Source organism: Mustela erminea, chromosome 3, assembly GCF_009829155.1.
Source record: "Mustela erminea isolate mMusErm1 chromosome 3, mMusErm1.Pri, whole genome shotgun sequence".
Taxonomy (NCBI): domain Eukaryota; kingdom Metazoa; phylum Chordata; class Mammalia; order Carnivora; family Mustelidae; genus Mustela; species Mustela erminea.
The window spans coordinates 130,661,894-130,689,005 of NC_045616.1; the positions used below are offsets into that span (position 1 = coordinate 130,661,894).

The window sequence follows — 27,112 nt, forward strand, 5'->3', positions numbered from 1 at the left end:
AGCCCCTTTCTAGAAAAGCACAAGTCAGTAACTCTGGGAAAGTGTGATGAAGACTAGAGTCAGCTTAGAATGATGGTCTTTCATGGTCTAGATAGTGGCTGTCTTAGGACAGAGCAAATGACAGCTCAGAATTAATCTTTGAAATTGGAATCCTTACATATAATATGGCTTTTATGCAGCAAGGGCCTTTGAGCCAAAAACCTGATGTTGATATGCAACACGTTTTGTCTCTTTCTCTGATACAAGAGAGAAGTGTAGACCTTGAAGTGTAGACTTCAGCAGAGGCTCTGATCTCTGCCTCTTTCTTCCCTCCATCTCCGGCTAATGTTCTCCACTGGTAGGGACCAACCTGAAGGTCTGAGAAGTGTAGACCTTGACCCTTAGCTATTTGGCAACCTGATATCCTTGTATAAGTATAAGCTGTTTTGCTAATAGCATTAAAGTGTTTACAGGGCGCCTGGGTGTCTAGGTGAGTTGAGTGTCTGATTCTTGATTTGGCTCAGGTCATGATCTCAGGGTAGAGGGATGGACACTGTGTCTAGCTCTGCGCTGGGTGTGGAGCCTGCTTAAGATTCTCTCTCCTTCTCCCTCTTCCCCTTCCTCCCCACCACCCTTCATGCACTCTCTCTCTCTCAAAAATAAAAATAAAGAAGTAAAAGGTGTCTGCAGTAACACAGTAGAAAGGAAGAGGGACCCACGCCCACTCCAAGCCCACACTGTGTGCCAAGCCAACTCACAGTGTCCTGTATCTCGGGGGACAACTGGCCACTTAGGACACATGACGAAACATGCAACAAGAGAGTACATGATGTGTACATGACATTACACAACTTAGGAAACCTGTCACAGCTCTGTCGGCCAACAGGGTAAACATCACGTGTGTGTGGGTGTATGTGTGCATGTGATTTTAAATACTGAAAACAGGAAAATTACGAGGACTGTATAGGTCCACTGTGGCCTTAGATGACGCCCTTCTCATCCCAGCACATCTCTGTTGTGTTGAGAGTAGAAGTCGAGGTGTGTGTGTGTGTCAACCCAAGCTGGCCATGGCAGCTGATGTCCTGAGCACTGATGTCCCTTTTTGTGCAGCAGCTGACAGTGGAAGGCAGCCCCCAGGAAGCTGGAGGGTTCGCCGGTGGCTCTCTGACCCCTGGGGAGAGCACCCGCAAGGGGGGACGAGACTTCTCATCTTAAATGCTGTGTATGGGTCGATCTCAAATTGAAATGCTACTTGGATAGTTAGGAAACATTCATATATATATATATATATATATATATATATATATATATATATATTTTAAAGATTTTATTTATTTATTTGACAGAGATCACAAGTAGGCAGAGAGGCAGGCAGAGAGAGAGGAGGAAGCAGGCTCCCTGCTGAGCAGAGAGCCCGATGCGGGGCTCGATCCCAGAACCCTGGGATCATGACCTGAGCTGAAGGCAGAGGCTTAACCCACTGAGCCACCCAGGTGCCCCTCAAATATATTTTTAATGAAGTAAAACGTGAAAATAATCATTTTTGGTCAGAAAACATTTGTGGATCTTTATAAAGGCTGGTAAACGCGGCTAAGCCTCTGATTGATCTGATGCAAGACTCCATAATTCTAACTTGATTTTTCCAAGAATTTGAAAAGAAATCACTTCATTGAGATAGAAAGGAAGTGGTTAATTGACCCGCTCTCAGAACAAGTCTTCAAGGGAAAGGGAAAGGAGGCGCTAACTCATAGACTGGCAATCCTCCTCCCCATCAGAGTCCCTGGGAAGGCCGAGAGGTTTGAACCGACCCTGTGGGCTCCCTTGGCCATGCAAAACCTGACAGAGATGGCGTTTACAAGTTCCTTACTGAAAAGTAAGTAATACAAAAATATCAGAAAGGTCTGTTTGAACACAGTCTGACTTTGTCTTCAGAAGCTGCTGTGTTTTCGTTTGCCTGAGACACTTCCCAGAGGGGCGCTGTCGAGGCATACCAGGGAAGGTTCCTCTGGCGAGGATGGAGGGGCCAGGGGCCCCACGGTCGGCAAACAACACATCGACATACACGTTGCTGAACAAACAAGTAAGCCTACGCAGGAGGATGAAGGGCAGCTCTCCCACCAGCCGCTGGGCTGCTTGGTGTGGGCAGAGCTGGCGCTCCTTGTCACTAGGGACTGAGAAGAAGGAGGCGCCATGTGCCTGAGGAAACAGTCCCCGAGCGGTCTCTACGCCGTCTGTGGAGATTCCTTAGCGAGTAATCAGAGCCAGCACGCTGATAGCAAGGCTGGCTGACGTTCTTTTCAGGACTGTGGGACTGGTACATTTTTTTTTTTAAAAATCAGAGGTTGAAAGTACCAGTATTATCAATGAAAAAACTGGATAGAAGAATGTGGTTTGGACTAAATGCCAAACCACAGCTTCCTTCTCTTTTCTCCTTTGCATTGTGTTAACCCATTTAGCCTTCAAGGGGAAAGGTAGCTGGGGCTGTCAGAGAGGGAGGAGGGCAGGGCGCCCCTGCCCCTGGGCCCCAGCAGGTGGGGGGGGGGAGGAAGACGGGCAGGGAGCAGCCGCGGGGCACCTGTGTCTTCCTGCCCGTGGCTTTTTCTTTTTTCTTTTCGTTTCTTGCTTTTTTGGGGGGGCTCAGTTGTCCCACCACTAGGATGGGGGAATGAACATCCTCCTCCTTTCCTGTTTGTTTCTGTTTGCATCAGCCACACACACCACACCACTGTACAACGTTGGCGTGTTCTTTGGGCAGGTTGCTCAATTTTCGGGTTCCCTGCCTGTGAAAAGGAAATAACTCTAGTCCTTAAGCATTCTGAGCGTTCCTTGAGATAGTCCACTGAAAGCACTAGAACTGTGTCTAGCAACAGCAGGTTCTCAGCAAAGACTGATGAAATCACCACTCTTCTGCTTTGGATTCCCCCAGGTCCTTTGGTCACTGACTTGGGGTGAGGGAGGCCATGGGTATGAGCAGCTAACTGGGAAGAGGAGAAAAAAAATTTGTCAACAGAATCCTCTTCTTTCTGAAATTCCTGGATATGGTGAGGTCAGTGGCAAAGACTGGTTTTATTTACTCATTGGGGAGAGAGAGAGCAGAAGCCGGGGGACTAGCAAGGGGAGAGGGAGAAGCAGGCTCCCCTTGGGGAGCCTTGGGGCTTGATCCCAGAACTTGGAGATCATGACCTGAGTCAAAAGCAGACGCTTAACCATCTGAGCCACCCAGGTGCCACCCAATGTGGAAATCTTATTATTAAAATACCCGTGACAGGTGCCTGAGTGGCTCAGTGGGTTGAAGCCTCTGCCTTCGGCTCAGGTCGTGATCCCGGGGTCCTGGGATTGAGTCCTGCATTGGGCTCTCTGCTTGGTGGGGAACCTGCTTCCTCCTTTCTCTCTGCCTGCTTCTCTGCCTACTTGTGATCTCTGTCAAATAAATAAATAAAATCTTTTAAAAAAATAAATAAAATACCCATGGCATTTCACAGCAATAATGTTTTGTTTTGCCTTAAGATTTTCCTATTAAAGTACAAATATGGGAATGTAACATGTTTTGTGATTAAAAAGCAGGATGACATTTGCTGAAGTCAGAAACACATGGAAATGCGTAGATTTCACCATTTACTCCGTATTGAACAAGTGGCTACTGTGTGCTTGGCAATGGGCTGATTGGTAGTTTGTGAAGGGCTTATTTACTAGGATGAAGGGGTTTTATTTTTATTTATTACATTGTTATGATTATGATTATTTTACATAATCCATACACCTAATGTGGGGCTTGAACTCATGACCCTGAGATCAAGAGTCCCAGCCTCCCCTAGGACAGAGATGTTTTAGATCTAAATGAGAAACTTCCACTTTCTGGCATGCCTCCTCCCTAGTTTTTATTCCTCAGTCACTCCCAAGAAGGACAAGAAAAGAAGGCCAAACTGTGAGTCTCTGGACTCAGCCTTTGAGGCCCTGTAAGTGGGAACAACCCCCTGGTGGAGAGGCTCTGGGCTGGGTGGGAAAGGACAGGGAACCTTATGCACTCCAGCAGGGTGGGTGGGAGAACACTGTTTACTCATTTATGGTAAGACTTTAAGTCCTATGGGGAGCTTGGGATTCCGTGGAGTGGGGGCCTGTTAGAAGGTCTTGATGTCGAACAATGTTCATTCTGTACTCAAGCAAGCAAAAGCAAGGTGATGTCTCCCACCTACCCATATATGTTCGTAGGAATTCTTTCAGCTTCCCAGTAAGACGAAGTTTCTGAGTAAGGGGGGTGAGTCTCTGAAGCAGAATTTTAAAATATTATATGAGCAAATTCCATATTTATAGAAAGATAGAAAATCACCTTGGTGTAGACATTTGTTTCATTTTAATGAATGAGATCACTTGAATGGACTCCTCATCATGAGAGTAGAATGCACTGATATCCCAGGAGGGGGTTCCGCACTGTTGGTGTGACAAGAGAGCCCTTTCCCCGGCTTGAACTTGCGGAGTTCTGGAGAAGGGGAGACCCGTTGCACAGAGATCGGGCCTCCTTACAAGAAAGGAATGGGACTGAGCAACACTGCCTCCCTGTGAGGTAGGTGAGGGAAACCTGAAGGAGACTCTGTTGGACTCGTGGACACCCCGGGGGATCTCACCAGGAGGACGGAGGATTCTAGGCTCAATGCAGGGGTCTAAGGGTTTTGGTTCAGGGCTGGTTTCAGGACAGTGTGTGTTGAAGGCAGGAATCCGTCTAAACAACATACCCTGGCAGGGTTTCAAGCCTTTGCAGAACAAACTGGTTGGGCCCCAGAGGGTGGACCCGTGCCCGTGAGATGGAAAAGCTGGGACGGGGAACTCTTGTTCAGAGCAGGGACAAGCCATCATTGGACGGAACAGGACCAAGCAGGCGGTGGTGCTCGTGGACTCTTAGAGTTCTTGCTCTGTCTCTCTCCTCATTTACTTCTTGGAAGCTCCCTGTGCTCCTGGATAAGGGGGTGGGGTGCGCTGTGGGACAGGGAGGACACAGTGCTTGACAGGATGTTCTGCACGTGAAGAACATAGGGGACATATGAAGTAAAACAAAATAAAATAAAGGAAAAAATTAGTAAGGGAGGGAGGGAGGGAGAAAGAGAGGGAGAGAGAGGGAGGAAGGAAGAAATGAAGGAAGGAAGGAAGAAAGGAGGAAGAAAGAAATTCTCACCATATTTTTATCTGGGATAGTCTACAGGAGGTTGAGTGGGACGCACACGCAGTGGAGGAGCACAGGATTGCCGCTGAGGTGAAACGGACAATTCGACGGGCTGCCGTTACACAAACTGACACACCGTGTGTCTGCAAGGTCACACCGTGCTTGACAGCGGCTACAAAGACAGACGACGGCTGGAGCTGAGCCCAGCTCATCACGATCCCAGACCACAGACGTGCCCCTTGCCGGCTTTGCCAGCGTGCTGGGCACGTCACCCTTCCCGCTTGTCGTTTTCTATCGCTGCGTGATTGTCAACGACGCCAAGAAGCTGGGGTGAGCGGGGTGTTTTCTGGGCCCCAGGGTCGCAGGGTGTGGTCTGCGGCGAGAGGCAGGGGGACCTTGCACACTTCATCCCTCCACACATCACAACACAAGGAGCAATTATACCTGGATTTTCCCGGGAAAGAAACAACTTTGACTTCCTTAAAGTCCTACCTCCAGGGAGGGTCCGAAATAGGGGCCGCTTTCTTTTCTGCTCCCCTCCTCAATATACAAATATAGATCTATTTTCCTGTAGTTCCTCCTTCCTGGAAAGACAATTACTCCAACTGTGTCTTTCCCTACCCGCAGCGAGGAGAATATCAGAGCATATCAGGTGGGCAGCGCCTCAGGGCCTCAGCCCAAACGCACCAGAGTTCATCTTCTCAAACACCGGGTACCACCTACGTCGTCTCAAATACCTGAACTTCTACCCGGGCGAACATCCTTCTGCTGTTTAAGCGCAAGGTGATACTTATTACAGAATAATGTTTCCCCAAAAGGTCTTCCGATTTCCCTCAGCTTTCCAGGTTCTCTGGAAACCGTCTGGAAACCAGGTTCTCACAACCGTCTGCCCCAATCTAAGCGGGAAGCAAACAGAGTCCCGCTGCTGATGTCACGCAATAGGGAGCTTAAAGTCTTGTAAGAAAAACAAAGCATGTACAGCTCTGACCTAATGATGTACACCTAACAGTACAATACTACGTGTTACAGGGTTTTCTTCTTTACATTGTGCTTTTGTATACACACCTAATTTGATTCTCTAACTTCCTTGTAACATGCTTACTATTAGTGCCTAGGGATCACACGTTACCCTTAATTTGGTCGTAACATATAATGTGTGTATATCACAATGGACCCTGCGGTAGCCGCCCTTCTTCCGGTAACCACTCCATGATTCATAATCGTATTCACAGCTCCTCGTGGAGTTTTTGGCACAGAGTTTCTCAGGGAGAAGGAGAGACCAGTTTTGCTATTTTGCACCCAGTGCAAGGATGGCTGGCGGTGTCTGGAGACATTTTCAGTGGCTGCCATTGGGATAGAGGTGCTTCTGACAACTTGTGGGTGGGTCAGAAATGTTTCTAAGTGTGTGATGATGCACAGGACAGTCCCTCACATCAAAGAATGATCTGTCACAAAATGTCACTAGCGTACAGAGACGTTAACTCCATGGCCGGAGCTAGTGGTGGGACGCACAGTTCAACCCTTGCAGAAAAATCACAGTCCCTTTTCCTTGTAACACTTATGGGTTCTGGGTGAATATCAGCCCACTAATGATCAATGAACCCAAAGAAAAGTCTTCTGAGGGCTTCTGGGACAGAGAAGCTTCCACACTGTTTTGAGAAGGATTTTGAAATTGACTCTCGATGGTTCACTTTCCAGCCAAGACGGAGTAGCAGGGACAATTTTACCTTCCTTCTGGAAATGATTAAAAATACATATGAAACAAGGATTTTAAGATATTGGACATCAGATTGTACAGGAGGACAGTGATTCCTGAGAAAGGAGAAAAGCTGAAATAACAGTATCAGTGAGCTATGGAACAACGCCAAGTAACCCAATTATCTGTTATGGGCTTAACTTGGGGGGGCGAGGGCGATCAAAAAAATAAAGAAATAATCGCTGAAAATTTTCCAAATTTGATTTAAAAAAACAAAAACAAAAACAAAACAGGGGCACCTGGGTGGCTCAGCGGGTTGAAGCCTCTGCCTTTGGCTCAGGTCATGATCCCAGGGTCCTGGGATTGGGCCCCGCATTGGGCTCTCTACTCAGCGATGAGCCTGCTTCCCTTCCTCTCTCTCTGCCGGCCTCTCTGCCTACTTGTGATCTCTGCCTGTCAAATGAATAAATAAAATCTTAAAAAAAATTAAAATTAAAAAAAACCCCAGAAACTCAGGATCTAAGAATTTCAATAAGCCGTGAACACAAGGAAAAAGAAAAGGGAGAGAACATACCATTACAGTGAAAGTAGTTTATACCAGTAGTGGACATCTGTAAATTATTTTTCCTTAAAAGAGGTCTGGATGAATTTTTGAAGAACCTGTTTTAAATAAATTGCTTTCTCCTCTAAGCCATTACTGCAAAGGGAATAGTTTGATTTCTGTTCTAGCAGAACCCAAAACTAGCTTGGATATTGCATAGGTCTCTTATTCTACTAATGTATTATTCCTCTTGGTCCCATGTTCCGGCCAGTCTTGGGATTGTTGACAAGCAGGAGGAGGACACACCCAGCATGTTGGCAAAGACTGCGAGCAGCCCATTTCTCATCGTCCTGAAGAGCTGGGCTTGGCTCCGGCAACATCTATCTTTACAACCAAAAAAAAACATGACTGAGACCATGCAGACCCACTGTATATTGGTTTATGACAATTGCCCAATCAGATCATGAACATGATTCGTGCAGACGGACAGAGTCCTGGAAAGGACTTTGAAAGGCTAAGATTACTCTTCAGGAGAATCTAAGTGATAATCCCTGATTAGAGCATGGAGGTCACTGGGACTGGTGGGGACAGGCTGAGACTGTTGCCAGGAGGCTGGTGCACCTGCTCAAAGTTCATATGGCCTCAGGGGACGTGGCACTTACAGAATCAGGAAGGAAAATATCCTCTACTTCTGCTTCTGCAGGAGAGAGGCCCCCACCTAGACAAAACTGAGTACGGCTAGCCTAGCCTCCTTATTCAGTGAAGGTTCAGTGATTATGGAGTATGTGATCAAGTCAAAACTGTCAATCAAAAGCACCAGAGGCTTACTCTTTAAAAAAAAATTAATTGTAATTTTTAGACACTTACGTATGGAGCTAACAAATATTAATATTTTGTCGTCTTTATAGATTCTGGACACTAGTCCTTTATTTGATATGTTGTTTGCAAATATCTTCTCCCATTCTGTCAGTTGTCTTTTGATTTTGTTAATTGTTTCCTTTGCTGTGCAAAAGCTTTTGATCTTGATGAAATCCCAATAGTTCATTTTTGCCCTTGCTTCCCTTGCCTTTGGCATTGTTCCTAGGAAGATGTTGCTGCGGCTGAGGTCGAAGAGGTTGCTGCCTGTGTTCCCCTCAAGGATTTTGATGGATTCCTTTCTCACATTGAGGTCCTTCATCCATTTTGAGTCTATTTTTGTGTGTGGTGTAAGGAAATGGTCCAATTTCATTTTTCTGCATGTGGCTGTCCAATTTTCCCAGCACCATTTATTGAAGAGGCTGTCTTTTTTCCATTGGACATTCTTTCCTGCTTTGTCAACTTATTTCCTGTAGATCTTTTTTTTTTTTTTTTTTTTTTTTTTAGATTTTATTTCTTTATTTGAGAGACAGTGCACACGAAAGCTCAGGAGCGTGGAGCAGGGAAGGGCGGAGGAGAAGCTGACTCCCTGATGATCAGGGAGCCTGGTGCAGGGCAGGGCTCCATTCCAGGACCCTGGGATCACCACCAGGGCTGAAGACAAACGCTTAACCAGCTGAGCCACCCAGAGACCCAAACTTTCTTTTTGTCTGTAGAAATTAATCACACCTACAGTGTGTTTAATCACCAACTGTGATTTTAAAGTTCTCTCACTTTGAAATTACAGTTATGTTAACAAAATCCTCTAAAGTGTCAAAACAATGACTTTAGAATTCTTTAGAACAGAATAGTCACCTTCCCAACTTCCATTTTTTAATATTTTAATTTACAAATTTAAATTAAGTTTATTTAGATCCCCCTCTTCAGTCATGTTTTTTAAAATAGATTTTATTTATTTATTTGACACACAGAGAGAGTATTTATTTGACAGAGAGAGAGAGAGAGAGAGATCACAAGTAGGCAGAGAGGCAGGCAGGGAGAGAGAAGGAAGCAGGCTCCCCGCTGAGCAGAGAGCCCGATGCGGGACTCGATCCCAAGACCCTGAGACCATGACCTGAGCCTGAGGGAGAGGCTTAACCCACTGAGCCACCCAGGCCCCCCTTCAGTCATGGTTCTTATTTCAAAGAGTCAGTGAGTATTTACCTGAGTACTTACCTGACTCTTTGATTCCTACTCTTTCTGGTTCAGTTCCTTTTCCCAAAGTACATCCTTCAGGGGTCTCTTCAAAGACTATTGGAAAAAAGTATGCCACTCATTGTGTATGGCACACACTCTCAGACTTCCTTTATTCAATTTTATTCCTCCTCTTGAATAATAATGTAACTGACATGTTTCCTCAGCACTCTCTCTATTTTGTGGGCTTAGTTTTTTCCTGTTGAGAAGTCTACTTTAGTCTGATTTTTACTTTGTAGATAATCTTTTTGTTTTGATCACTATTAAGATCTATCTCATTATCAACCGTGTTCTGCAGTTTCACTCAGACGTGTCTAGGTGTGGATTCATTTTTACTTTTGTAATTTAGTATTCATTGTGATTGTTCAATCTGAAAATGAAAGTCTTTCATTAATTCTGGAAAATTCCCATTGAATGTTGCCCCTGCCCCTGGGACTGGTCATTTGATTCCTTCCTTTGTAGCTTGGACACCTTGTTCAAACTCCTCTGTCTCTGTAGTTAATTTCATATACTTCATGGTCAATACGGAGTCTGACCAACATAAGGTTGCACAAATTCCTACCCCAACATCTACAGATGTCTCAATATTTGCACCTCGTCTCATTTCTTTACCTCTGTTTACATAGGTGTTGGGAGGCAGATTTTGGTATGAAACTCAGGTTCACATTGGTGTTCTATTCCTACCATGTTACTTAACAATTTCCAAACCTCAGCGTTAGACTTGAACAGAGTGTTCGAGTGAATGGAGATAAAAAGAATTTGTGCCTCTTAAGTTTGTCACTATAAAATAAGATAAACATGCCTGGTGCCGGGCAGAGTGAGCATTTAATAAAATAAAAAATTAAAATCATCCTCATGTCATCTGCTGAAGGCAAATTCCTGCAAATTCCTGTTTTCAGTATCCATTTCCATAATGTGCAATAGTCTCTTTTTCTCTTGTCTTTTCAACTTCTTTGGCTCTACTAGAGCCTACATCACAGGAAAGATGAATATTTGGGGTTTTTTTCTTTCAAAATAAAAAGTTCTATCTCTGTTATCCCAAGGTCTTCTTCCAGCTACCACCTTCTTATTTTATCTTCCTTTCTCAGCCAAACTCTTCTTCTTATTTATTTAATTTATTTATTTGAGAGAGAGAGAGAGAGAGAGAGCACGAGCGTGCACTCACAGTGGGGGGAGGGGCAGAGGGAGAGAGAAAAAGAATTCTCACGCTGACTCTCCGCTGAGTGTAGAGCCCAATATGGGGCTCAATTCCATGACCCCAAGATCATGACCTGAGCCAAAACCAAGTGTCAGCCACTCAACCGACTGAGCCCCCCAGGTACCCCCAAACTCTTCTTTTTAAAAAGGGCTTCTATTATCGTCTACAAATTATCACTCTCAAGTCACTTTTCATCCAATTTTTTAAAAATCTTTTTTCACAAACTCACCTGTGGGTTGTAAAATTCTGTGTCAAAAAACCCCCTTAACTATTGAACATAGTTAACCAGCTTAATTATGATGCTGGATAAAAATAAATGGGCTAAGGGTATTATTACCATTGTTAGTCAGTAGGGGAACTGGGAACCTTGAACCAAGTTTCTTTGAAACCGACTAATTGGAGTCCCTAGATGAAACCAACTAGGATGCCTGCTATACTTTTAGGATTCTAGTTACATCATCCAATGGTGTTTAGTGTTTAAGCCTGTCAGGCCTTCTGATATGTGTCGTCTATCCTGTCCTATAGTTGATCTACAATGCTTCAGGCCCCTTAAGGGCTGGATTTCTGGTTTGTTTTTAATCTGCAGTACCTGACAGGAACATAGTAAGTGGTTGAGTCTTTCTTGAATGAAAGAAGAAAATTATTTATTTATTTATTTACTTATTAAAGATTTTATTTATTTATCCAACAGATAGAGATCACAAGTGGGCAGAGCAGCAGGCAGACAAAGAGAGGGGAAGCAGGCTTCCTGCTGAGCAGAGAGCCAGGCATGGGGCTCGATCCCAGGACCCTGAGATCATGACATGAGCTGAAGGCAGAGGCTTAATCCACTGAGCCACCCAGACACCCCTATTTATTTATTTTTAAACCATTTCTGCTCATTAGTCCCTCTGTCAACTATTCCATTCATCTGAATACCAAGTCCAGTGATTCCTAATTGTGCAAAGAGGTGGTTAAGCCACTGAAAGAAACAGATTGTAATCCTCCTGTGTGTTAGGAGGGCAAAAGGTCCAGAACCCCTGAAAATCGGATATTCCTATTTAAATATTTCACGCACACAGATCTTGTTGCTTCCAAAAGATTGTAAGAACTTAGCAGGAATTATTTCTTCATCTTGGAGATTTTAGACTCCCAGAACATAAAAACTGTAAGGGACCTAGTATTATCTAGTCCATTTTTCATATTTTGCTGATAAGAAAACTGAGGCATTAAGAGTTTCAGCAATATGGGGAAACCTGGGTGGCTCAGTGGGCTAAGCCTCTGCCTTTGGCTCAGGTCATGATCTCGGGGTCCTGGGATCGAGCCCTGCATCATGCTCTCTGCTCAGCAGAGCCTGCTTCCTTCCCTCTCTCCGCCTGCCTCTCTGCCTACTTGTGTTCTCTTTGTCAAATACATTAAAAAAAAAAAGAGTTTTAGCAATATGCCCATGGTTAAATCATTTGCAATGGCTAGCAAACTGTTAGGCACATAAAAATGTGCTTAATAGACACTCATTATATGCATGAAAGAATTAAAAATAAAAATCAGATGGATATCAATGTTGGCTTATTTTCTACTATACTTCAGGGGTTCTAATCTAATAACTTCCAAGTCCAGAGAATATGAAAATATGAATTGGGCTTGCCCTATATCTGCTGATCTCTCTCAACTTGAGTTCTGGTGACACTGTAAGATTTACTGTATGAGCTAAGTGTTTCTCATTTTAAATATGTCTCAGCACATTTTTGATGCTTTTCTGCATTTTAAATGTTCTGAGAGTATCTTAGAATGTATTGCTTTGCATCTATCACACTCAGCCCTGGGACAGGGTTGGGATATTAACAGTGGTTAACTCAGTCCTTCTTCATTGATTACTGATAGATTAACTGATGCCCAACTTCCGAGTGAAGTTGTTATGCAGGTAACATTTACCTTCTTTGAGTTGAATATTGTCCCTTGACATAGTCTTAAAAGTAAATGAGTAAGTAAATGTTAAATTCTCTTCTAAGTGTAACTCCAGCAAATAACACATTGTGCTGACTTGTTCTTAGAGACTCAAAAACACAAAATTTGAAAGTACCTTCCTGTTCTTTAGGAACATGTGATCTTAGTCTGTAAACATTAGCACACTGGAGAATGAAGTCTTATTTACTTATTGCAAAATCACAGATCCACAGCCTTGTGAATGTTAATATTTTCTGGGAGTGACAACAGACTTTGAAAAGATAAAAGCTGCAGAAAGAGTCTGAAATTACCTGCAGTACTGGACCTGAATTCTACTGCACAGGAAAAAACCAGGATGAAGAGCCCTGGAGTGGCAATAAATTAAATCCCTGTGAATCAGGAGATTAGAGTTCTCATTCTTTTTTGGCTTAAACCAGCTGTGAGACCTTAGATAAGTCTATAAATCTTGCTGGGCCTATAGCTTTTCAATTTCAAACCAGAGGATTGAATTTCATATGATTTGTAATGTCTCTTCCAAGTGTAAGAGTGTATCATTTATTTGAATCAATAACCACTGGTGATAGAAAGAATATACAATGGTGACAGAAAGTGTTAGCACTGGAAAGATGGACTGAAGGATGGAGAGAGATAAACTAGTAAAGGACTTACTCCTTTGACCTAAAAGCCTGAATTTCACAGCATCTGAACTGAATATTTATGTGATTATTTCCCTGCTTAAAAAGATTATGAGGGGTGCCTGTCTGGCTCAGTCAGTATAGTATGTGGACTCTTGATCTTGGGGTCATGAGTTCAAGTCCCACGTTGAGCACACGGCTTACTTAAAAAAATATTTTGAAGTCCATAGACATGTCCAACTACACATTAACTGATGAAACTAAGATATAAGTAGACATAAATAGAAGTTCGTAGAATTAGAAACTCTACCACAGTTCTCATCAGTTGTTTTTATTCTGGGCCTATGAAGACCAAGTCTTCATGGTCTATGCCCCAAACTTAGATCATTTCTGCGAAGGTATCACCAAATTCAGCCAAAAGTCCAACTAATGTGGAAGGCAGCATGTTGCCCAGAATGACAGTCGTGGCTTTGGAAGGCTAGTATGGGCGATGAACTCACACGCCCTTCCCCCCTTCTTTGAAGCTGTTGCTGATTGCTCTTTCTCTGCCTATAACTGAGGTGGTCCTGGGTCAGTATCAGGCAATGAGTGGGCTTAATATCTTTTAGCTAAAAGAGCTAACAAGACGTAACTCTGGCTGAGGGACTGGGGTTTATAGGGAGGATGAACCACAGTAGAGAGGGTCAACTTAAAAAGTGACTCTAAGGGACACAAAAAAATGCATGGAAAACCAGGAGAGGCTGGAGTGATAGGTTTCAGGGAGAGAAGAGGAACAACATTTGGGAAGCAGAAGAACCAACAAGAGTTCGCATAGCTGGGTTATCTCGTTGAACCCTCAATACTGGACTTCGTTCTCATTAGAGTGTCGCCATCACCGTGACTCTTATGCCCTTATCTTTGTTTCTCTTTGTGTCTGGTTATTTCTCCCCTCAAACTTACCAGTCTGAGGCTATTCTTGTTTCCCAAGTCATATTCCTGAGGCAGAGTTTATCAGCCCAGCTAATCATTATCACTTCTGTTTTGGTCTGTGTGCAGAAAGGAGTTAACAGGGCAGGCCTGAGACTGTCTCCAGAAGGGCCGCCTAACTGGTGTCTGGGTGTTTCCATATTCTCCTAACTGATAAGAGTAGTTCTCTGTGCCTAGACTGTTTGCATAAACAATGTGACTTATGCTGAATACCTGCTTTCCTTCTTGGAGTCTGGAATTTGGAATGTGGTTCCAAATGTGGAATTTGGAGAGCAGATGTGACCATCCCCCAATAAAAAAGTCGAATGCTGGGTCTCTAGTGAGCTCTTCTGGGCAGAAACACCATACACATGTTACTGCATTTTTCAGTGCTGGAGAGAGTAGCATGTGTGTCCTCTCACAGAAGAAGAGAGCATAGGAAGCCTGTGCATGGATTTCTCTAGATTCTGCCTGTGTCTTTTTCCATTGTGATCTGATGCTGATGCTTACTGTCATTGTAATAAATCTCAGCCATGTTAGCCATGAGTGCCCCTATGTGCTGGATCCCATGAGTTCTCCTAGCAAATCTCTACCTTTGGGCATGGTCTTAGAACTCCCAACCCAGGCCACCTCAAAGGACCCAGGCCAACTTAGGTATTGGCTGTCCTTGGGCCAAGTGTTATACATTGGTCCAAATGATAGTGTATGGGGGAGGAAGTGTGGGATCAAAGTTAGCCTGGCCACTCCAGCCTGTGGAATGGTGTAGAGCAGCGGTTTTCAATCCAGTCTGCAAAATAGAATCTTCTGTGATGGCTTTAGTAATTAGACCCCATCCAAAATGAATTAGAATCTTGGAATTAGAATCTGTGGGAGTGGGGGCTTAGTGACATGTTTTCAAAGCTTTCCAGTGGGACACCTGGGTGGCTCAGTGGGTTAAAGCCTCTGCCTTCGGCTCAGGTCATGATCCCAGGGTCCTGGGATCGAGCCCCGCATCGGGCTCTCTGCTCAGCAGGGAGCCTGCTTCCTCCTCTCTCTCTGCCTGCCTCTCTGCCTACTTGTGATCTCTGTCTGTCAAATAAATAAATAAAATCTTTAAAAAAAAAAAAAAAGCTCTCCAGTGATTCTAATGTGTAGCCAGAATTGGGACAGATGGCCTGGAGCACAAGGCTCTAGGTGGCAGTTTCCTTTGGAAGGAGACACTAATCGTGGGAGGCATCATGATCCATTCAGCCAGGACAATGTACATTTTTTACATGAAGAAATGAACTCATGTCTTCAGGCATCCTAAAAAAAAAAAATGTGAGTAAGATTGCTTAGTTGTACTTGTGAGGAATACTCTGGGAATTGTGTCATTTTAGGGGTTCTACTGGGGCCACTTTCATAGCATAAAGTTTATGTTGACAATTTTCTATGCTTCCAAACTGTGGTAGGAAAAAAATCAGGAAAAAAAAAGGCATTAAAATGTATGTGACCAGCTGCAGCAATATTTTGACATTGGCCCACATTCTTGAACATACTGTTCCACAAAATCTCTCTGTTACGAAATAAACAGTCACATCTGTTTCTTAGGGTTATTTAAAGATCCATGTTAAATTGTTTATCCTTAGAGAGATTCTTTGTCTTTAAAAAAGCTGGACGGCAGAAAATCCCTACTGGACCACCTGCGGTATCATGATCCTTTCCTTTCAGTGTGGGGGGTGGATGGGCAGAGCATTTGGGTATGGGGGCAGGAATGGGGTTTCCTCAGCCCGGCTTCCTGTTGCTGACTTCCTCACAGCCTCCAGTTCTTAAGCTGGCTGGTAGCTACCGCATGAGAGAGCTCCGAAATACAGGACACTGCCTTCATTTGGCAGATCCACCCTGATGCAATGTCCTGTTCACAGTAGACACCTGGCAAATATTTGTTGAGCTGACTTGGTGGGATGGAGTTACTGGAAGAAAGAACTGCTGCTGATGGGTGGGCACCCACGGCGCTCTCTGCCTTCTGTTTTCTGTAGAGCCCAAGCTAACTCCACAAAGTGTCTCTTGGATAAAACCAGTTGTCTCTATGGACACCATCTTGGTCTGCCTGTCCTTGGGAGAGATCCTGAAGCCCAGGACGAAGGTAGACTTCTCCTCATGATAGCTGCAGGGTATTTGTAAGAGACCTTGAGCACCAATCACGCCACCCTCCAGCCCAACACAGCTTGGTCCTTGCACAGTTGGACGTAAACAGGACTTCACTTCCAGCCTCCCCTGTGGAATTGGTGCCTTTCTTATCCTCAAATGCTGCGTGTTCTCTTTAGCTGTTGCCCTTCCCCCATTAGGAACCGCTTTGGGAAAGAACTTAAAACTTATTTATTCTAAGAACTCAGGTTTAAATAATCTGATGTGTTTTTGCATTTTAGGAAACCTCAGTGGACAGAACTTCTGGTGAAGGAGGTTCCTTTTTGGTGGTAGTGCCGGTAGAAGGGCAGTGAGGGGATAGTTTCCTGGTACCCTTGGCAGCCCTACTGGAGTCTCCTCCTTTAGGTCTCCTCCACCCTGTGGCAGCCTAGCTCTGGTTCAGACGTGTGGGCAAGGGCATAGCTGACCCTTGGAACCACTGAAAGTACCAGAGGAGCAAACATGCCCTTGACTACTGCCATTTTGTGGGCTCCAGAGCATTTCCTTTCACAACCCCATTTTGTTTCCTCTCCCCACAAGTTAAGTAAGGCATCTGGCAGCAAAATGCAGAGTCAGCAGGAACAGGGCTGTTTACTCTATGGTGCCTGGTGACGTCTCAAAGTCGAATGCGTTCTCAACCCTGACTGTGCTTTTGGAAGTTCTCCCAAACACCAGGAGTCTGCTAAAAGGCCAGTAGTTGTAGAATGGCATGGAACTCTCTACCGAGAGGCCTGAAGAAAGGCTGTTCAAACAAAAATACCATGAGACCGGAAAAAAGCATTCTTACGTGTGGGGCACTTAGAAAAAGCTAGTAAGGAAACTATACCAAACATGGGAACAGCCAGATTGCAAAAACAGCATGTGCAGAATAAACCCATTTTGGTAAAATATAGGCTGGCTATGTAAAAATATACAGAGTATTTTTTTGTTTGCCTACTGTGTACCAGGCACTTAGTGAGGGAGGTATGTATACTTTGTTATATATAACTGACGAAAACCCCGGGGAAGACCTTCCCATTATTCCCATTTTACAGGTGAGCCCATGGAGGTTCTGACTTGGTCAGACTTGACTAAAGTCACATTGATAATATATAGGAAAAGTCGGTAATCCACTAGAACATGGTGGACCATTACTGTATAGAGCTGCAAAGATAGATTGTTAGTGCTACATTGTAAGTTGGTTGAGGATAATGAGTGATTTCTAGTTCTTCATTTTGCTTATGTCTATTTTCTAATTTCTCTCCAAAGCACATCTTTTGTTAACGGAAAGTTACTCCTGAAGTAAAAACTTATATAGAGGCTTCCCCCACTATCCGAAAGTAGAACATTTCTGTAAAACCTTCGATAGCCAAAATATTGTAAGGCGAGGAAGCAAGTACCATTAATTTATATGGAAACATTTGGGGGTCATGCATTCGCAGACCCCCAAAATAACCTCTTCTAGATTTTTCTCATACCTCATAACACATCTTACTAACAGATACATAACATTAAGGTAAAACAGAGAGATGCCGAAGATACAGTTCAAAGTTCCGAAGGCGTGATGCTGAGCTGCTGAGCGAAACTGTCAGGGAAGGACCTCGTCGGTGGCACCATACTTGCCGCTCTGGCTGTGTCGCCTCTGCAAGACTCACTGCAAAACAGACGCTGTCTGCTATTGTCACTGTTTGCCTTTTTCCATAAAAGCAAAACTCCTCTTTGGATTTCTTCTGGTTAGCGAAAATAAGTACTAATACAAGTCTCTCGTACAAGCGAAGAGCTGTGAGATGGCAAACCTTCAGTGGGGTGGTGGTGGGGGACATACCTGCCCCAAACTGTTTGTAGGTGAGTTAAAATACATTTACTATAAAAGGATGATTTTTTAAAGTTTTAAGCAAATTCTTTTTATTCTGTTTGTGTAACTACAAAGATTTCAGTAGAGTCTGCCAGGGCTTCCATCACAAAGGACCACAGGCTGGGTGGCGAACTCTGCCAATACCTTGTTCTTGGACTTTTTGCTTCAGAATTGTGGGGAAAAAGATTCCCAAGGTTTAAGCCACCCTGCCCGGAAGCTGAGGCTGCGGAAGGAAATAAAAGGGCCATGATCCCGGATTTTAGTGCTGGAGGCAGATAATAAACAAATACAGAAATAAAGAAGCACCTAGAAAATCCAGTGATGGTGTGAGGTGTGCCATGCATTAAAATAAGATGATGTGAGTGAGTAAGCTTGAAGGCTGAATTGTCATACAGGGTAGGGGGTAAGAGCAGGGACTTTGGAACCACTGCTCTCAATTCCTAGCTCTGTGACCTTAAGCACGTTATGATGGTAAAGAAAAAAAAAACCACATAATATAAAATTTACCATCTCAACCATTTTTAAGTGTACAGTTCAGTAGTGCTAAGTATATCCACATTGTTGTGACCTTCGACAGATTTGTTTGCAGGAGTTTGCAGGATGGGAAGAATGCCTGGGCCTGAAAAAGACCGATTTCTTCAAAAAGCCATGAGAACTGCGTCTGAGGCAGGTATAGTCAGATGGCTCAGACTGAGGTCAAGGCCTTTGCTCCTGGGGACCTAGATCTCAGAGCTCATGAAACATTTCCCTGTATGCACTGCTGTGATCTCCATCATGTTGCAAAGGGTGGCTGCTTGATTGTTTCATTTAAACAAATGAAGGAAGGAAGGGAAAAAGGAATACCTGCTTTTTGTTGTTCACCTGCTTTTAACATCTTATGCAGAACCAGGTTCTGTGGTGTTCAGTATTGGACAAAATGACATTTCTTGTGCAACTATAAAATGACTAGTGTGCATTCTCCAAGGGCTCAGGAATGCTGGAGAGATTGATTGCAAGCCTGCTTCCTGGAGCTTTCTTCAGGGAAAAAGAAGATGAAAAGAAACATACTATTTTTCCTCCCTAGAGGCCTCTACCTGCTAGGCAGAACTTTTTTTTCCTCATATTTTCCAGAATACCTAGCCCTGGGACTAAGATCAAGAAAGGAAACCTCTAAGCTTTTCTCGGAGCAAGTGAAAATAAAATTTTGAGTGAAGTCTTCAGCTCTGAGGAACACTGTGTTTATTTTCACCAAAATACACACTTCCCTGGCTCCAGGCTTGGGGGGTTGTAGCCGGGTGCCTCCAGGAAACCCAGGAAGACGGGAGTCCCTGGAAATCTCCCAGAAAGCCAGTCATGGGCCCCACCCCCCAGGCTATTGAGCCAAACTCACAAATGCCTCAAGTGAAACATCCTTTCCCAACACAAACACGGAACCCTCTGAAGATTCTTGATCCTTCTTTATCCGTCTCTTCTCTGCTTTTCATAGGGACTCTAAATTGTATGACTTTAGGGGAAAAGAATGGACTCCCTTTCCTCAGGACAGTAAATTGCATATACCATGCGTTTGTGGTCACCAAGATGGCAAGGCAGGACTTTTGAATCTCACTTGAAAGCGAGGAGGATACACAGGAGTCCAAAAACAACCTTAGAACAACTCTTTAAATTGAGTTTGGCCTTTCCTCTAGCCCCAAACTCTTCCGGCCAAGTGTAAATGGTCCCTCCAAGCTCCCTTTTGAGCTCCTGGGCACCCTCAAGAAAGGGCTGATGGCTGAAAAGGCAGCGATTGGCCTTTGGAGAAGCTCTTCTGGACTGTCTAGGCTACATCAGCCACTCTAGCTGCCTTCCAATCCTCTTCTCACTGTGCACTAAAGGAATCTTTGAAAATCCGGCTCTGCTGTGTTACTCACAGACTCCCACAAGGTCCACACAGTCTGGCCTGGTCTGGCCCTGGTTCACGGCCCCTGCTTCGTTGCTGCCCCCACTCCAGCTGCTACACAGGCTTTACTCAGTTCCTTCCGTCTGCCCTGCTTCTCCCACCATAGGTCTTTGCTCCTGTTCTGCTAGCTTCCTCCAACTTCACATCTGATTAACTCCTACTATTACCTCATCCGGGTTGTAGCTCAATTGTTACCTCATCAGGGGAGTCTTCACCAACTCTATGAACCAGCTGCCTTCCCTGTTTTCTATCCTCTGTTACATAGCCCTCACTGACCTTTGTTCCACCATTAGACCATAATAAGTGCCATAAGAGTAGGAATGGGTTTTCTTCTAGTTTTTCTTTTTAATATATATCCAGTGCTTAGACCAATATCAGCATTTATATAGTCAATAATTATTATTATTTGTTGATTTAATTAAAAAAACCACATCTTGGGGACATTGACCAAAATACTACAAATACCATGTCTTCCCTTCCTGGGGTTTCTTAGGATTTTTTGCCATACTTTTTATTTATTTATTTTTTTTAAAGATTTTATTTATTTATTTGACAGAGAGAGATCACAAGTAGGCAGAGAGGCAGGCAGAGAGAGAGAGAGAGAGAGGGAAGCAGGCTCCCTACTGAGCAGAGAGCCTGATGCGGGACTCGATCCCAGGACCCTGAGATCATGACCTGAGCCAAAGGCAGCGGCTTAACCCACTGAGCCACCCAGGCGCCCCAACCATACTTTTTATTTTTATACCACTTTTATATAACAGGGTATAATTCTGATACCCAGTTCCATTGTGTCTTTTCCCTGCACCACCAAGCAATTCCCTGACATCCACAGAATGTACTACAATATCATTCAATTCTGACACTGTCTACATGGAGATAGCATCGGATCCGGCAGATGAAGGGCTCAGTCCCACGAGATGCCCCTCCCCCATTCAGATGCCAATCACAAGTTGTGTTTCACCAACCAGCTGAGGGTGGAGGTGCCAACAACCCCCTTCTTGGGTTTGATTAATTTCCTAGAATGGTTCATAGAACTCAGAGAAACATTTTATTACTGGATTGTTCATTTTTAATTAAAGGATTTCACTCAGAAACAGTCCGACAGAAGAGATGCATAGGGCGAGAGATATGGGGAAGCAGGTGGGACCTGCCACACTCAGGGTCATGCAGGCCACCCGGGCAGTGAAGGAGAGGACAGGGTCCGAAGAGTTCACTGGACCGTGCATTTTCTCCTCCACTCTTAGATCTGTTTATAGTCTGATTCCTGGGGTGAGGGTAGCTTGTTGGAATATTGTATCACTTGATAAGTAAGCAAATATGTATTTATAGCTAATGCTACTGTTAAAATCTATGTTGAATCAGTAAGCCTTTCAAAACTTTCCACTGATAAGAGTATTGGTTCTATAGTAGCCAAAAGCTAAAGAAAAAGAAAGTTTATTACCTAGATAATTTCATAAAAACCTCCTGGTGCTATGATTCCTCAAGAGAATTCCTTAGTTTTAAAGAATCTGGCCGTGAAGTGCAACAAAAATGTGAGAAAACAACCTTTCAAATGCTTCAGCCGTCCTAAAGTTCTTGAGCAGACAACTGATCATTCCCTGAGTAGCACCTGTATACACAGAACTGGGCTAAGCATTGCGGGGAGACCTGGGAGCATCACGCATTCCCCCCATAACATCTTATCCCTCTGCAGAAAAGTTAGGAAATACAAGTTCAATAACAACAATACCAGAATGACAGCAGTGGAAGGGACCTAAGGCTCAGCCAGTGCAGAATGTAACCTTGAGGGTTCACTGAGTGGGGAGCTCTCACCCGGGCGGGTGGGCTGCGGGGCCTTGGGGACTGGAGGAGGGGTTTGAAATAGAAACACTTTGTGAAACGGAAACACTGAAATCAGGCATTGTGCTAGGTGCAAACGTGTATCTTCCTATGCAATCCTCACCTCAGCTGTAGGAGGCTGTCAGGCAACAGAAACCCAGCCACAGCAGCACAGGGATGTGGGGCCTTATTTTTCCTCACAGAAGGAGGAGTCCAGGGCGGGCCGTCTGGGGCTGACGCAGGTGCTTGAGAAATCATCAAGCTTCCAGCTCTTTCTAGTTTCCTGTTCCGCAGGCTTAGGTGTGGTTTCTAGCCCCTCGGTGTAAAGCGGCTGAACCGATTCAGGCATTACTCTGGCATCCCGGCAGAGAGATGACGAGCCCAAGTGTTCATAAATGGAGAGAAAAGCTTCCTTAGGGGCCCCCAGCAGACTCAGGCTCCCAGCAGCAGGACTGGCCGAGAAATGGAAGCCTTTTGGTTTTTACTGTTTAGCCTGAGCACGGAGCTGCCTAAAGACTTCAGAGCTGTGCACTGAGGGAGAGGACGGAAACTTGGGCTGGGCAGCCAGCCAGGCCTCCGCCGAGAGTACTGTCCTACCCAGGAGAAAGCCTAAGCAGTAAGTGTTAAGTAACTTGCCCTGGGTCATGTAGTTAATAAGTAGAAAAGCTGGACATGCACAGAAGCAAACTGATCGCAGAGCCTGAACTTCTAACCCCGAGCTGGGCTCTGAACTCGAGGCCCGAGGGAAAGGTCCTGACCCTTGGTGATGATGGTGCTGACACAGGTGCAGAGGGCGACTGCCAGCTGCAAGCGAGGCCCTCAGGCTGGAACAGGGGAGCCGCTGTGAGGAGAGAAGGTGAGAACGGTGGTCCCGGCTCCTTTTGTCTGCCTAATTAAGCCTTCAAGGTCATGAGAATTGTCAGTCCCGAGACCGAGACCGAAATAATACTACTGTAAACAGGCAGGTGCTGGCAGGATGTGAAAAACCTTGTCCCGAAGGCAAAAGCCAAGTCAGGAACTATGACCAGGTCAGTACCTCAGGAGATGCCAAACGCCCACAGTTTGTGGCAACCCCAAGGCTGAAGTTAGAAGAGTGAAGCCAAAGCCAAGGCCAGGTCCAGGTGTGCTCTGAAGGCCAGGTGATTCCAAAGGCCTTAAGGATAGAGGAGCTGGAGGCCAGGGTCTGGGCCTGATGGTCTGGGATCAGAGAGTCGAAGAGCTGGAATGCTAGAATATGGCCTACCTCAGGCCTCACTGGTTTTGTAGCAGTATCTGTACCTTCCAGCACCTTTGGAACATGACTGGCCCCTTATTTAGCACTAGCTTTTGGCTTCTGGAGCTAAACACTTTTGAGGGGTGTGATAAGCCCAGACTGTCACGATACCAAGGCAACATGGAGAGATGTTTTCCACTGGAGCTGATGACTCTCAAATATTAGCTTTGCCTTTGCTATCTCACGGGGAGATGGGGACACAGAGGAAAAGGTAGGATTGATAAGGAGGGAGCTGTGCACAGCGGCCAGCCAGGCGGGTTTAGAGCATCGGCTTTCTGGAGCTCCTGAGCACAAACCTTGTTTGCCCCATGAGACTTCGAGTGCACGTCAGGAGGCACGACTTAGGACATGGGAGACTCGGCAGACAGCTTAACCACCTCGGAGCGGTGACGTCCCACACCGGCGCTGTTATGAAGGGCCTAGGAGCGAGGTTTCAGAATGCCTTCCTGCAGGCAGTTTGAAGCCTTCCAGTCCACATCCTCTGTGATGGTAGGGCTCGTCTGGAAGCATCTGAGCTGTGGCTCCCCGGAGTGATCCGAGAGCGCGCTGCTCTGAGTTGGCTGCCAGGCAAGCAGTAGGAGAGGCTTTGCAGAACCTTCTTTCTCCTCCTGCACCTTTATTTTTCCTTCCGCTGAAAAAGCCTAGCAGTTACGGTAGTTTGGGCAAGTTATATTGACACTTCTCCAGCAACTGAGAAAATGTTATGCATTTTTTTCAATATACCAAGTCTTAGCACACGTGTGTCTCTTCAATAAAACCAAACACGCACAATGTCCCTTGAACAATGTGGGGTTTAGGGGTGCCAACCCCTGAGCAATTGGAAGTCTGTGTCGTACTTAGGACTCCCCTTAAAAATATAACTACTAACGGCCTCTTGTTGACCAAAAGCCTTGCCGGTTGATTAACACATATTTCGTCTGGTGTATGTGTTAGATACTGTATTCCTACAATAAAGTGAGCTAGAGAAAAGAAAATGTTAAGATCATAAGGAAGAGAAGGTATTTGTGATGAATACAGTACAATACTGTGAATGCATCTGCAAATAAGTGGACCTATGAAGTTCAAAGCCATGTTGTTCCAGGGTCGACTGTACACACAAACACACACACACACACACGTATATACACGCACACACATTTACAAGGAGAAGTAAGTTCATGTTTTTTGGAGCGGTCGAAACCTTGAGCTCTAGAACTGATGAGTTTGATCTCAGATCCTCTACTTTCTACATCCAAATCTGGGGGAGGCTACTCAATACCTCACTGCCTCCGTTTCTCATCTATAAAGCCCGGATCCCAGGCTGCTGTTAGGATTAAGTAGGCCATGGTTTGGAAAAGACTTAGGGTCATGGCTGGCCTAATGACAACTGTTATTATTGTAGACTTGTTAGAAAAAAGCAACTGAGTGCAAAGAACTAAACATCACCCTATATTGAAGGAGAACTACTGTTAAATCAGAATATATCTTCCCACCCTTTTTCACATGCGTGTCTTCTCTTTACTCTCCCTCTGGAGTCACGCTCAGGGCATGTGTGTGTGTGGTTGTGCTCACGCACACGCACACGCACGCACACAGACACACACTAAAGTTTAGAATATGTGCATTAATGATTCGATAATCCTGCCCAAATACGTATTCAGGATTAAGCTATTCACCAAAAGGTCAAAACTTGCTTTAACAGTTATCATGGAGTTATTTTTCAAAAATGCCATTTTCGGGGCACCTGGGTGGCTCAGTGGGTTAAGCCTCTGCCTTCAGCTCAGGTCATGATCTCAGGGTGCTGGGATCAAATCCCGCATCAGGCTCTCTGCTCAGCGGAGAGCCTGCTCCACCCCCAACTCTCTGTCTGCTTGTGATCTCTGTCTGTCAAATAAATAAATAAAATCTTTAAAAAAAAGCCATTTTCCCATTAGTTCTGTAATCAGGGAAAGTATATATTCTGCTATTGGTTGCTTTGATTGTTTATCTTTTTGAGTTACAGAACCATGGAAAATCTTAGGACTGAAACAGGTACCTTTTACACAGCCTGTGTTTCATTTCCAAAGGGAAATCCAGTATATCCCTTGTTCTAACTGTAAATTACTGATGAAATTGCCAATAGTGTTTCAAATAGCTAACACGTCCCTTTACCTACCTGATCTGCTCCCACCTTCCTCCCCTTCCTTCCCAATGTAGAGAAGTCATTCTGTTTAAATGGGTCTCTGCTCACTTATTTGTCGCTGAGGAGGATGAACTGGCCTGGGTGATGTTCCCCTTCTCTGACAATGTGTGATTCTAGGTGCCGGGGGTAAAAAACCACAGATACTGTTATACAAGATGGAAAACTGGAAGAGAGGGTGATAAAGTTTCAGTTTCCAGGGAGAACTATGGAGTGGTCTACCTCCTGTTTATTGTCTATCCTCCAGAAGGAACATTCTCTACCCAATTTCTTCCCCTTTTCACGTGAGGATTCCCACAGACCCAGGGACTGACCACGTGTCTCTTTGGTGAACGGCATCACTGGTTAAGTGCGTGATAACGTGTGATGATGACAATGGGACTGTTTGTATTCCCTGAGGTTCTAAGCTCTAAGTTTCAGTATAAGACCCTCCTGGGCCTCATTTCTTTAGGCCCATGACCTTGCTGCAGGGCTGCGTTACGGTGCTGACAGTTGCCTTTGTCTCCACTGACCATTTGCTGTATCCCAGCGCTTCCTGCGGTCAAGGACAGGTTTACTGGGAGGACTTGAGGTTCAGAGGAAGTATTTTTGTGCCTCTCAAACTAAACCACATAGACGATTATTTATCTGCCTAAAAAGATAGCTGGTTCCACAAACTGCTGTTTTCGTGATTTCTTTTTAGAATGTTTTAGAAAGACCCTTTGAAGGACCCCTTGCACCAGCACTATTGAGAGGGCTAATAACGAGGCCATAACAGGAGAACCTAGAGCTAAATGTGAGTGCTGGCTTTCTGTATTTTATTTTATTTTATTTTTTTATTTTTTGGCTTTCTGTATTTTATACTTATGCTGTGAGCATGAGGACCTCTTTACACTGAAACTCTGTTATAGCAGAATCTAGCTTTAAAGCCCAAAGGCTAGTAAGGAGGGCATGTGATGTGAGTTATACACAACTAAGGAATTGTTGGACCTTGCATCAAAAACTTATGATGTACTATATGGTGGCTAATTGAACATAATACATTTTTTTTTAAAATAAGAAAACCCAAAGAAAAACTGGGGTGTCATACTTCTATTTGGTATTTTAAGGATATAAAAGAAGTAAAATCCCTTCTGCACCTAGGCTTATCCTGTTCATAAGCCAGAATTTGAAAGATGCATGTATAGAAGTTGATACATGAAACAGCAAAGAAAAACACAAAGAGAAAGCATAATTTCCTTAATATACAAATAGTGCTTGTAATAAATTTAAAAAGGTGAACCAATTAATGGTAAAATAACCAGCTGGCATGGACAGGCATTTCACAGAAGAGGACATACAAATGGTCAGTATTATGGACTGAATTATATCCTTCCAAATTCATATGGATATGAATTTATATCAAACCTCAGAAGGTGACTAGATTTGTAAATAGAGCCTTTAAATAGGTAGTTAAGGTAAAATGATGTCACTCGGATGGTCTCTAACTCATCATAACTAGTGTCCTCTTTTTTTTTTTTTGAAGATTTTTAAATTAAGTTAAATTAAATTTTTAAAAGATTTTATTTATTTATTTATTTGACAGACAGAGATCACAAGTAAGCAGAGAGGTAGGCACAGAGAGAGGAGGAAGCAGGCTCCCTGCTGAACAGAGAGCTCAATGTGGGGCTCGATCCCAGGACCCTGGGGCTCGATCCCATGACCTGAGCCAAAGGCAGAGGCTTTAACCCACTGAGACACCCAGGCACCCCATAACTAGTGTCCTCTTAAGAAGACATTAGGACGGGAGACACATACCGAGGAAGACCACGTGAGAACAAAGAGAAAATA

At 44.4% G+C, this 27,112-nt stretch overlaps 1 long non-coding RNA gene across 3 annotated transcripts; it reads left to right on the forward strand.

The window, feature by feature from the left end:
* The first annotated feature begins 5,245 nt into the window (after window positions 1-5,245).
* On the forward strand, window positions 5,246-19,333 carry LOC116586926. 3 transcript variants are annotated; one of them, XR_004284207.1, is made up of 5 exons: window positions 5,246-5,464; window positions 5,762-5,917; window positions 16,158-16,264; window positions 18,729-18,809; window positions 19,250-19,333. It is a non-coding gene; the product is annotated as an uncharacterized LOC116586926 (long non-coding RNA). The 3 variants fall into 3 exon arrangements; XR_004284209.1 differs by having other exon boundaries at window positions 5,762-5,846; XR_004284208.1 differs by lacking the exon at window positions 5,762-5,917.
* Window positions 19,334-27,112: the final 7,779 nt, after the last annotated feature.